The 13,046-nt window shown below is 38.6% G+C and overlaps 1 protein-coding gene across 2 annotated transcripts in view; it reads left to right on the top strand.

Annotated features, from left to right (window-relative positions):
- tspan4a (tetraspanin 4a) overlaps nt 1-13,046 on the top strand; it is a gene marked incomplete at its 5' end in the record, with an annotated part of 119,093 nt that overhangs the window by 84,080 nt on the left and 21,967 nt on the right. The gene's annotated exons all lie outside the window — the stretch shown is intronic.

Here is a 13,046-nt window from a genome sequence, read left to right as displayed (position 1 = left end):
ATCCCTTCATATTTTCAGCCAAGGTTTTAATAATGCATTCAAAGGGCATGTTGAATACCATCTATCTTAATCTTAATTAAGGATTCGAGGGCTGGATTTTGGAATTATCGTGAAATTCTAACAATAGGTTTAACATACAGTACTATTGTTCCATGGCATTGCAAATATAAGAACCCTAATGACTCATTTGTAAGCAGTGACAAGGATTCTTCTTTTCCGTCCATAAACATCCATCAAACAGAATAACAAACACCATCATCACAATGGGTATCAGGCGGACTCTGTGAGATTAGTTTTCACACTGGAGGGTATTACATTTCAAAAAGGCTGGGTTGAAGTTTTAATACAAGGTCCAAGTGCCTCTTAAAAAACAAGTGCCTCAATGCCCTTGGAAATTATTTATGTGGTATCTTGTAATGCAGAACTTTTAACTGCATTATTCACACTATTTACATCATCACTTAAAATGTTATTCTTTAAAAAAAGATCCTGAACATTTCGCAATACTAGAATCAAGAGTCCCAAGCATGTTTGTTTGTATATTGTTTCATGTATTGTTGTCCTAAGTTACTAGAAAAATAAAATGACAGGCAACATGGTAAGCAGCAAGAACAGCAGCCGTGAAAAGATGACTGCTTTTGTATAATTTCATGGTTGATCCTTAAAAAAATTGCAATTAAATTACCAATTCAAATTCAATTTAAAATGTAGTGTTGCAAGTCATGTTTAGCATTGCAGATTAAACAGTTGGTTTATTTATTTATTTTTAATAATGATTAATTGTTTAGAGGATAAAATGTCACCGAAATGCTCACTGATTTCTTAAAGTGCGGGGTGACATTTTAAAATCGCAGTCAATTTTGTTCCAAGATCTTTAGTATAAAATACAACAAATCTTCACATTGAGGACACTTGAGCCTTAGGATATTTGAGAATTTTGCATAACAAAAACACATTTCTATTGAACGAAAACACGGCAATTTCTTTATTTTAGAGACTTTAACATTCCAATGCAGAACTTGAGTATCCTTATCTTAGATGAAATAATAAAATCAAAAAAATAATACTGTGCGCCATCTAGAGGTACTTGTGACGCCTGCCCAATGCCAGGTAGAATAGAATTAAAGTTTATCGTCCTATCATAAATTACTGGTGATTTCCCAACCACTAGCATTGCATTATTCATGGGAGAGAAAACGGTTTCCCCAGAAGACTTAGGCCAAGGCCAGTGCTGACTCTAACGCCTTTGTACATTCAGATAAATAACAACCTACTTTGATATTTCCCCCACTTTCTGAATGAATTATATCTTCGACCATAGACCTTGGAAATGCATCTTCTTAGTACTGGCTTTTATCTCTTTGTTATTGTAATTATGACATGATTATATGGTTAGCTAATGTGTTATATTTCCATTTCACTTTGCTTTAGTGGTGTAACCCAATGAGTATTTCTGGACCGTTCTTCTGGGCTTTAAGCCAATCAGCACTTTGCTGTCTAGCGTTTATTGAATGTTGCCTTTGGCCATGCCTCACTTCTCTTAGTATCTGTGTCCCATAATGTCAACTGAACCCCATTATTGAGTCTGAATTATTCAGTTTTGTCCACTTAGGAGGTGATTAGTGACAGAAACTAGTAAAAAGTTTAGGGTGGATGTTCTGTAGTGCTGGAACGGAAATCACAGTAAAACAAATTGGTGGCCGTTACTTGCACTTGATGCTAACCAGGTATGGAAGTCACCCACTGATTGCAAAGTGGCATGAAGTAAGGTTAAAATACTAAGAGGGTGGGGGTAGATGGTTTATTTACCGTGGGTGTTCAACAGTCTAATGGCGAGGGGGAAGAAACTGTCACTGAACCTAGATGTCCTACTTTGGATGCTGCGGAACCTTCTGCCAGAGTTCAGCATGGAGAACAGTCCGTGGTGAGGGTGAGTGGAGTCAGAGGAGATGCGTTGGGCTCTGGTCAGGCAGCGCATCTGCCCAATGTCCCGGATGGAGGGGAGCGGGGACCCGATGGTTTTCTCCGCTGTTCTCACCACTCTCTGCAGTGACTTCCAGTCTGAGGCCTTAACTACTAAAGCCTTTATACATAATTACAAAGTATATTTAACAAAATGGGTCACTTTATAGTTTTGCAAAAGTGGACGAATGTTTAAACATAAAATGTATTTGGAGTTACTTCTCATGGATGTGACGAATAAAATAACTGAGAATGTTGAAAATAAATGATTTACAAATCATTTGATGTAATACAAATATATTCTATGTGTCCTATTAATGGTGTATTTTCATCACAGCTGCTTTTAAATTAAAAGTTGTATGATCATCATCTTTGATTCTGGCCAGATCAAAAAACGACTTTGTGGTATCATCCAACCCACTTTGATTTATGTCAAACTCCAGGGGCCTGTTTCAACAATCTGATTAAATCATCTGATTCTAACTCTGAACATTGATTTGATTAACCCCTGGGTAGTGAGAAATTCAACAATGTTTCCGTTTCAGAACAGCTGAAGAGTTAGTTCAATCAACTTCAAGAATAAATAAATAAAAACATCAGTGGAAGCGAGATAAAATGTTTCACCATGGCAACAACAGGGAAAAAGGGCTCCGTCCTCCCTCTGGAGTTAGAAATGTTAATGAATGCGAGCACAATGTGGTACCATGCAAACAAGAATATTATCTCAGAGTTCAAATATAATTATCTTGTTACTTCAGAAAAACAGGGCAAATAAGTGAACTCATTATTCTTCCCTATATGAGAAAGAATATACTGTATATTTAAGTTAAAAGGGACAACAAAAGAACTTGAACTGGTGTGGCACCAAATTGCTGACCAAGTCAGTGCGTATATGTGTGTCTATATACAGTACAATGGTGCTTAGGCAAACAGGGGTGTTACAGCCAATTAGTGTTTGAGAATAAATAGGAACCAGTCACTGTCAGGTGTTCTAACCGAAAGGGAAACGCATCAAAAACACGCGCGAGCACACACACACACACACACACACACACACACACTACACGAAATGTTGATGGAGTTAGAGGCTTTGGTTTTGTATATTGCTAAACATCTAAGTGGAAATAAGTGTTTTTAACTGCAAATAACACTCAGACTTTCAAGGTAAAGTGTGTCTACAAATCAATCAATGGCAAAGCACCTCATTGGCTTAGCTTCTTCAGGAAGGGTTGAACACCTCCAGCTGTGGCCTTAAATCATGTGCTGCAAACAGGATTTCGCTCCTTTTATTTGGGTAACTGCTGAAAACCTTGGTCAGACAAATTAGTAAAGTATTCATTCAAGTCAAAACAATTTCCTCCAGCAGGTCTTGGTTCTGTCATTGAAGTAGTTGAAATGTTTTTTATGTAACCGGGTGGTGAGGAAGAGCATAGTGCAGTGTTTGAGCGTTTACAAAACTAAGTTTATAATCTAGACTTTAAATAAAAGTACCTGGGGTTATTTATTATCTGTGGAAATGTAATCTGAACGGCCTTCATAAGCTTCCTAGGTGCTTTGAGATAACAACATTTTAGCCAGAGTAAATTGGCCAATACATCTTTCATACACACAAAATATTTCTGAACCCACATTTTTATGAGATCCTTGTCGATAATACTTTTATCTTCAATAGTGTCCCACGTTTTGTAGTGATCCAGTTTATCTACCGATTTTCTTCCCTGCTTTTTCACCTGCTCCATCACCATGGTAACTCCCTTGAAGCCTCAGTCCTGTAGTTTGAGCTCAAGCCCGATGCCATTCCTCCAGCATGCAAAGCTTTTCTAGATGCCAAAACTTAAAACAGAGTGCGAGCAGCAGCAGCAGCATTGGGTGCATGTTGATGAACTCCTTCCCAGGCTTGGGGGATGGTCACGCTCACTGGTCCAGTTTATTACACCTGCTTTAGACCTGATAAAAAGCTCTGTGACGCTGGCTGCTGGAAGCTACTTCAAAAGGTCTTTTCCATGCAGCTGAAACGGTCAACGATTTCTTTCCTGGCTTCCCTAAGAAAAGGTCCATCGAGCTTAACTTCATAAGGATCACCGTGTCACCCAGTGTCAGAGTGAATAAAAATTAGTCGGACTCAGCGGATTGATATGGAGAATTGATGTAAGGGTGTTTTAAAGTTTATACCATCTTCTTGTGTGGGTTTACAGCCCCATGTGTGCTAGGCTTTATTGTGCCCTTAAAGGAAAATTCCCTCACCAGTGCAGATAAACAAACAGAGCAATAACAGCGAAAGACCACCAGAGATATTTCATGAAATACATGCTGGCCTTTCAATGTTTTGCATACAGTACGCCATTCTGTATTCAATCTGTATTGAAGAAGTATGGCCCATTTTTAGCTCAAGTTAAAATACATCAAACTTCTACAAGTGCTTCCAACTTTAAACTAGGCTTGTCCATGAAATGCTAAGCCAACAGCACTGGCAGCGACAGAATATAGCCAATGTTGGCAAACATTAACAGGCCCCACATGTTCACACAGGTGTTTTTGCTTCAGCTAAATGGACCTCTGTTTTGCCGAATGCACCATGGCTGAGAAGATGATGGTTTCAAAAGAAAATTGTACTTACATATTGCATTTGTATATGATGTATCACTCTGTAGTTTGACTTATTTAAAGATAATCTTCATACATGATATTTGCTGTTCTGGGTTTGTATTTTCATGGTTGAATTGACTGATATCTGCTGCATCCTTCTCCTTGGGAATTAGCACACCTCCAGCCCTTCGCCAGGCCTTAGGTATCACTCCCTTCTGCCACACTATCCTCATGAGCCTCCAAAGATAGCGTAGAACATCTGGAGCGTTCTTATAAAGCTTATACGGTACTCCATTCGGCCCAGGGGCTGATGCTGATCTTGCACGCTGTACTGTATTCTCTGCTTCCTTCCATTTTGGAGGGCCAATCTCCAATTGGAATTCAGGAGGTTGAATAGGTGGGATGTCATGTGGGATAACTAGCTGTTTGTGCCTTTTCGTGTCAGAGTGGACCTTTTCCAGGTGTTCTTCCAGTTCCTGCTTTGAAGTTTTCAGGGTTCCGCTTTTTTCCTTAATGAAGAGGTCTTTGACAAACTTGAAGGGGTTTTTATAGAACCGTGTTCTTGTGCGTTCCATCCTCTTACGAAGTTTCCTTAAGTTCTCTGTTCTTCGCAAGGTTGCCAAACGGCATTTGATGTCCCCCTGGAGTAGCATGAGACCGTCTCTCTCTGCATCAGAGGCCTTCTTCCACTGCTTTCTAAGCTGCCTTCTCTCTCTGACCAGTCTTTCGATCTCTTGCTGCCTCCTGGATTTGGCTGGTGCTGATGTTGCTTTGTTGCTTCTCCTTATATTGACTCCAAAGCGCTCTTCTCCGTAGTGGTATATAATGTCGCCCATCCGTTCCAGCTTTTTCTCTACTGTGCCCACTGATCTTTTCCTCCTTGGGAGGTCTCTGTGGTTGGGTTGGTTCTTCCACCGGCATTTCTGTGCTTGTAATTTCCTCCTCAGTGACAGGGGCGCTGATGCTCTGCAAACTTTGGTTTTTGTCCCGTTGCTGTGCTTCAATCGACTGACTTGACTGGTTGCTTCGTAAGAAGTACTGATCAATGCGAGGCCCCTGTCTCTGCTCTCTCAAACACCTTCTCTTTCCTTGGTGGATTCTCAACCCCCTGACTGATGTTATTTTCCCCCATCCACAGGTGCACACCTGAAGTGAGTGTCCTACTGCTGCTGTGGTTGTCTCATGTGTTGTGTCCTTGCTCGTAGTCATGTCCGTTCCTGGGTCTGTTGCCGTGTTGTCAATCGTTGAACCATCTTGCGCCCCCGCTCTCGCAGGCTCTAGGGGTATTTTCCTTTGTTTACTTTTCGTAACATTTGGCGGGTGTCAAATGCTACAAAATGGTATATAAAATCAGTACACACCTGCACAGCCCTGAGGAGAGATCTAATCAGGCACGAAAAGGCCCAGTTCCAATCCGATCCCAACGCCCTCCCACACTTTGTTGGAGTGTAGCTCTGTGTGGAGTCTTGCTCCTGACTGTGGTGGGTCTCTTAATTAACGGGTATAAATACACCGAAAACCACAGGATGCCTTTGTCTTTCTTCGACGAAAACCTGGAACTTACATCAGCATGATGGCCAATTATCTTCTGTCTGGAAATAGCAATAGAGAACATTTTCTTCTTTTATATTTATTTTTATATTACCTATCAATGTAATGGTACTTGTTGAAAATAATAAAAACAAAATAAGCAGTCTTGGAAGGTTAATTATAATGTTAATTATACTAAATAAAGATACAAAATAATTGCATATAAAGTCAATTATATTCTGTTTCCTTGCATGGGCACTTTGGACCTTTTTAAAAAATCTGTTGAACATATCAAATTAATTTTAGTGCATTTGACACATTTAGTGGATTTGGCAAAACAACTACCACACCAAAAGCGCTCCCCAATATTGTCATTATTATTTGTGCCACACAAAACTGTAGATGTGTGCAGTGTCTTCTCCATCCCAACCACAAAAGAGTTTCTGCACCTGAGAGCAGTGTGGTCTGTGAGCCTGCATCGATGCAGACTCTGTAATGGATGGCTTTATAACGCACTCCCACTTAAGGCTAATGGATTTGGAACGACATTTAATGTTGCGGATACTCCACGGGAACGAGCAAACGGCGTGAGAGATGGGAGGCTGAGGATATAGAGTCCAGATTGGAATTTGGCCCGAGGCCTTTTTTCACAGCAGGGAAAGCACAGGTGAAACTGAAAACATTGACGCTGGCTCTGTCCCAGTAAGCCAAGCCAGTGAACAAAATGGAATTTGGCCATCAACAATGTTATTAATTACACTTGGGCTTGTCCTGCTATTTTTTTTTTAAATTTTTCCTTTATTTATTCTCGAAAGATCAATTGAGGGTTACCCTCTTTTACAATGACGTCGAGACAACTATGACCTGTCAAAATGTACATGTGTAGTTGAACATGTTGTGTCTTAAAGATAAACAACCTTACTTAACAAGGGTGCAATGGATATACAGAATGTTGTGCCAAGTAGAGTTGTTTGACAATAGTTCGATGTGTTGTCTATATTTATTTCAGATTTATTCTCATTTCCAACTGTCAAAGTCCAGTCACAATTAGTTTCATCTAGCCTTACGGTTTGTCATGTGGCAGGGATGCAGTTGTCAACCAGGCTTTACTATATTTGACGTAGCTGCTGGTAATATAGTATAATTAACTCAAGCACTGTAATAATGTTGAACATGTGTTTTGAACATTACCATTGTAATGCTTAATTATACCTTAATTTCTTTACATTTCATAGTAAAACGTTGTACTACTTACTGCCCTATATTTATCTTTCACATAGTTTCTCGTTCTAGTTGTTCCTACGTGACAGGTTATTCTGACTCATAAGTATTTACATTTGTAATGAAAGTTGCACTGGAGAGTTTTTATATTGTCGTGCATTACCACTTTTATTTAAGGAAATGATCTGAATGGTCCCTTCCAGGGCCTAGGAAGTTATGTTGAAACTAAATGTTCTTCTTGTATTGTACATTTTATACTATTTTTTATATTCTATCTAGTTTTGCATGTGTCTTTTGTATGTAGACCAAAGCCAGTGTGTAGTATGTGTGTATCTGGCTTACCTGGCAATGAACTTGAATCTGATCCTGATTCTCATCAATCAGACTGCAGGGATGTTGAAAGGTCTCAACAAAGGCAAAAGTAATGGTGAGTGCTGGTACAAGCGATAGAAATAATTGGCCATCCTTGCACTATATACAATATAGCTCCTTCATAAGTGACCCTCTGAGGTATGAATAACACTGTTGTGTTGCTATATTGAAAGTGTTTTTTATAAATGATCCAAAATCAGATCAATAACTGAAAAGCTGTGAGTTACAAACCGTGCCCTCTTTGTAAAATATAATGGTTGTAGTTGTTTAATGTAATAGTTTTACTAATCCTCTGTTGAATGCAGCCAAATATGTTGTATTAACACGTTGATATTGCTGCTCAGGCATATATACAAACACTCAGTTCGCACTGTGCTGTGTGAGCAGCTGAGTAGACATCAGTCAAACGGATACATCGTCTACGAAGTATGAAACACTCGGAGATAAGATTCAAATCCAATACCCGTTTGACATTAACAGTGATGCAGACTTGTTCATCTACTGGGATCTTTGATGTCAGACACTCTTTCCAACAAAGGCCCTGTAGCAAAAAGGTTTCATGTTGACATGTAGAGGTTAGAGTTAAAGGGAAAATCCGCAGAACTCAGATGTTCTTAAATTGCTCTGTGTCATCAGTCTGTGATCTTCGGTGCAGTTGTCGTTCACTTTCTTGTGGTAGAGGACAACGTGTCTTCTGGTGTAATGTATTTAAAGCTATTCAGGGTTCTTGAGTGGAGTAGATGGTCTCTGTTTCTCGGTTACAATACCTTTTTTGATTTGTTGAACATTGTAAGAAGATGTTGAATCTGAAAAGGAAGTGCTGATTAACAGCACATTATACTGTATATTGAAATTTCCTCAACAGCTAGAATAAATCATTTAAGGCTCAGCTGATAATGAAATAATATGATATAAATGAAATATATATTTGTATAATCATCCAAATCCAAAAACTATTTTCTTCAAAAGTTAGTTACCAAAAAAAGTATTTACTATGGACCCTAAGTCACTGTGTCCTTAATAAAGTAAGAATACATTTGTTTGTAACCTTTATTTAACCTCGAAAGATCAATTGAGGGGTGACCCTCTTTTACAATGACGTCGAGTACAGATACACAATATACAATGAGAATACATAACAAGTTTACACACACACACACACACACACAGACAACAACAATTTAAAACATTCAGATCAATTGAATGAAATAAATAATAGCCTAATTAAAACAGTTACAAGTGTGGAGGGGTTGATTCAAAATAATACTTTTAAATTGGTTAACAGATATGAGTGTATTTATTTTAATTGTATGTTGTAGGCTGTTCCAGGAGTCAGGGGCACTATAGCTAAAAGCGGTTTTACCAAGCTCAGACCGGGCATAGGGGACATATAACATGATCATGTCAGTTGAGCGGGTTTGATAAAGCCCATCTGAAATAAGCAGCATTTCTGTCAGATAGAGTGGTAGCTTTCCAGTCAGAGCTTTATATATAAAAATATGCCAATGTGCATCACGTCTCTCCTTAAGGGAGGACCACCCAACCTTTTCATATAAAACACAATGGTGTGTATCATAAGCATCTCCTGTAATGAATCTCAAAGCAGAGTGAAATACAGAGTCAAGGAGTTTAAGGCATGAACGAGATGCATGCCGATAAACCACATCACCGTAATCAAGGACAGACATAAAAACTGCCTCAATAATCCTTTTCCTACTAAACAACGGGAAGGTAGCTTTATTCCTATAAAAATATCCAATCTTTTGTCGCAGACGACAGACAAGATTTTTTATGTGAAATGTAAAAGAGAGTTTTTCATCTAGCCAGATACCAAGGTACTTATATTCAGAGACTCTCTCGATCAAAGAACCGTTCACAGCATAGATGCATGCACTATTGTCTAAATCTCTATATTCCTACATCAATATATACAGTGCATATACAGTATATATATATATATATTTGTATATTGATATATGGATAGCATGAATGGATGGGATGTTCATGGATAGGGTCATGAATAAACCTCTAAACTCCACATTTTGCCCGTACTTACTGCAGCTCCACTAGGAATATAATTATATTATATAAATCTTATCTGGGTTTAGATAATCATCTAAATCTCATATCCAGTAATAAGAAAATTACACGGCTGAACAACAGTCGGGGCCTAGAAATGTAATGCCAGTAGCTGTTTATTCAGTTGTTATATGGTGCATGTGTTATTTTATTTTCCTTCAGAGGGAACGCGGTTGCTCCATAATCTAAGATGCTTATAACAAGTCGAAACGTGGCCTGAGGTGTATTTATTTTTATGGTGATATGTAAAGCAGGGTAGTAAACCTCAAAACATTTGGTGTTGTTTGAAAGTGTGACATTTGCTGATTTAAATAATCATTTTGCCAGCATGTTTAGGCAAAGCTCGTGTGTAACCACGTTCTGTTTTTATTCTTCAAAGTATCATGTTAGTACTTTGGGTATTTTATTGGTCAAAACATTTCAAATGTTCTCCCACCTGATGGATGCACCCGTGTTTGTCCCATTCACTCCTCGGAGATGAAACATTGTTCACAGTTCATGTGTTTTTAAAATCTACCCTTTACCACAACAACACCCATATTTTACTCCTCTGATACTGTCAAATGTATCATAAAAGCAAAACAAAACATCAACAACAACAAAAAATTGTGACACATGACCATAAAAAAAAAATTATTTTGACCTCGCCGTGCTCCGGCTTCATCATAACATGAACCTCATTCCAGAGTGCACCTGCAATAGTGTATCTCATCCTGCCAGGTCCGTTTGTTTTCTCTGTGGCGCTACATGATGTTAGTTATTAGGTCAATGCAGACATGAGGTATTTCGTCTGCTACACGGCAATGGGCTGTGTCGGAAGGCGCCTGTCATGGGGCCAGCCTTAGAGGTGATTTCCTATTTGCTTGTGTGCTTTGGGACGAGTCAAGGTGAGGTAATGCTGCAGTAAAAAGAAAGTCATGAAGAGCTATGGTCCAGTTGGGTCCCCCAAAAGACCTCATCCACTAACCCAAAGGGCACTGGAGCTGTTCAAATGAGTCATGGCTACTACCGTATCCACGACAGCAGATATAGTGGTTATGTATTTCATTCTGACCGTGCCATTTGTTAAACTTTGAAATTGCCTGCTATTAGAAACCCCGGTAGCATTTTTATTTTAACCTTTATAATCAATGAACTTGTGTTGATTAGAGCTAATTGAGCTATTTCTCCTTTTGCAAGAGTATGTAACTGTTATAGGCTATACAAATAAAGAAGCAATTTAATTATATGTACTATTTCCTCCCTCTCACTCTACATATCTCATTGCCTCCGATGAAGGCAATGAGATAAAGAATCACTTTGAAAGTGTAGATGCACCAACAATGTCGGCACATCAGTACATGGGGTAAGACTTCAGTGATTTCAGATGGGCTTTATACCTTCTGCTGTACGTCCATTTTTTTCAAAGCAGTACAGTCACAAACTGAAACATTTCATGAGCACTTCTAGAGCTCCTCCACCAGTGTCTGGGGGGCTATCCCAGTTGTAAAAGCTGCCATACTGAGAAATGCAGACAGAGTTTTCTGGAGCTGATAGGCTTAATCAACTTTTTGTCTAATCATTTGGCAATGGATTGAATGTAACCATTTATAAGTTACACACTATAGCTTTTAAATGTCCTTATATCTACTGAAGACACTTATATAAGCAGTGACATTTCATTTATAAATGATAAATATGGGGTTCAAAGTGTTACCTTGTCTGAAGTGATCTTTCATGCGTATTTGAACCATGACCTCTCTTCAAAGGAGGAAAACTGCCTCTTGCTGCTGCTACGAATCCCCCTTGTATCGTTCTGTTGGATGTGTTTAAAATTAATACAGTTTTTTTCCCAGTGAGAAGATGTCTCGGGGTAAATACTGTTGACATGCCTTTCTCCTGAGAAGCCAGGTCTGCTTCTGCTGTCACTCTCAATAGCACATCACTGTATTCCCCTCTTGGCTTTCCCGCACTGTTGTTAAACTGAACATGGAAAACTGTGAATAATTTGATAAGAGGAGGGAAATGGAAAAAAAGTATCCACTTGTGAACAGTCTTCAACCGCATTCACTCAGGGTAAATGCAAACAAGCATCATCTATCGGAGCCGCAGACTCTGCAACACGTGGGGCCCACTGAAATCCCATTTTAAGCATCAGAGCTCCAGTTTTTCCACATCATTACTGTTGCAGCATCAGCTGTCAAACTATTTTAGCGTGTCAAGCTATCAAACGACACGACAGCAGCTCTTATCTGAATACATTTCAAGCCTCAGGAATATTCATTAGATTTAGACTGGAGAAATGCAATTAGACAAACACCCCTGGCTAATCACATCGCTAACATACACCCACACCAGCGCGACGTTGATACGAGAGACAAATTGAGACCATCGACAAACCGACAAGACATTTGTTTGTGAAGTCTGGTAAACAAATGTGTGAAGGGAATGTGCAGTTTGAGTGCCGCTGATAATTTTTGAGGAATTGCAAAGACAGTAATTGTGAATGATTTAAACTGATATGTGGCAAGGATTCCGACACTATGACGGAACACAAGAGAGCGAAGCAATGCTGGAGGAAGTAAACTGGGCTATTACTTATCCCTAATTAATGAGCATAAACAGAAAACATATTAGAAAACTGAACCTAAATCTGTAAAGTTTAAGATAACAGTTTTTCATGTTCAAATGGTGGGTCTAAAAAGCAAATGCGTGAGTTTGGTTCCAGAAATTGTGTCCACAATGAAGCAATTATGAGATAATGCATTCATTCATTACAAACTCAACTTTCATAATGATTTATATAATGTAAGACCAGATAGTTAATACTATGACAGTAAATGCTGCCTTTACATCTTGGCTGCTTAGAGCACTGTGATTTACTGCTTTGTCTTTTTCAATGGCTTTTAACAAGAATATTAACTTTTTTTTTTTACTCTATAAACATGCTGAGAATATGAAGTACTTTAAAGACCATATTAATGTCTGCAGGTATTAAATAGTATTCCTTTAAGGCTGCATGCATCCTTAACAAAGTCCACCACTAAGGTAGGGTAGCCTCTTTGTAGCCTGAAAAATGAAACTTAGGGCAAAAAAAGTAATTAAATTAATAAATTAAAAATCACTTCCTGTTGTTATAATTAAATATCTTTGTATTTGTATCTCCCTTGGCTGCATCATGGTAGAAAAACTGTTAAAAGAAAATGTTAAGAGATGGAAGTGAGAAAATAACTATAAGTACTTACATTAGTTTAGTAGCAACCTGAATCGCCTGTCTAAATTATTTTATGACTCACTTGGAACATACATAAATGACT

This window comes from Ammodytes marinus, assembly GCF_949987685.1.
Source record: "Ammodytes marinus genome assembly, chromosome: 1".
NCBI classification, from domain to species: Eukaryota; Metazoa; Chordata; class Actinopteri; order Uranoscopiformes; family Ammodytidae; genus Ammodytes; species Ammodytes marinus.
Note: the sequence above shows the minus strand (reverse complement) of the source record. Positions and strands in the feature narration are given on the sequence as shown.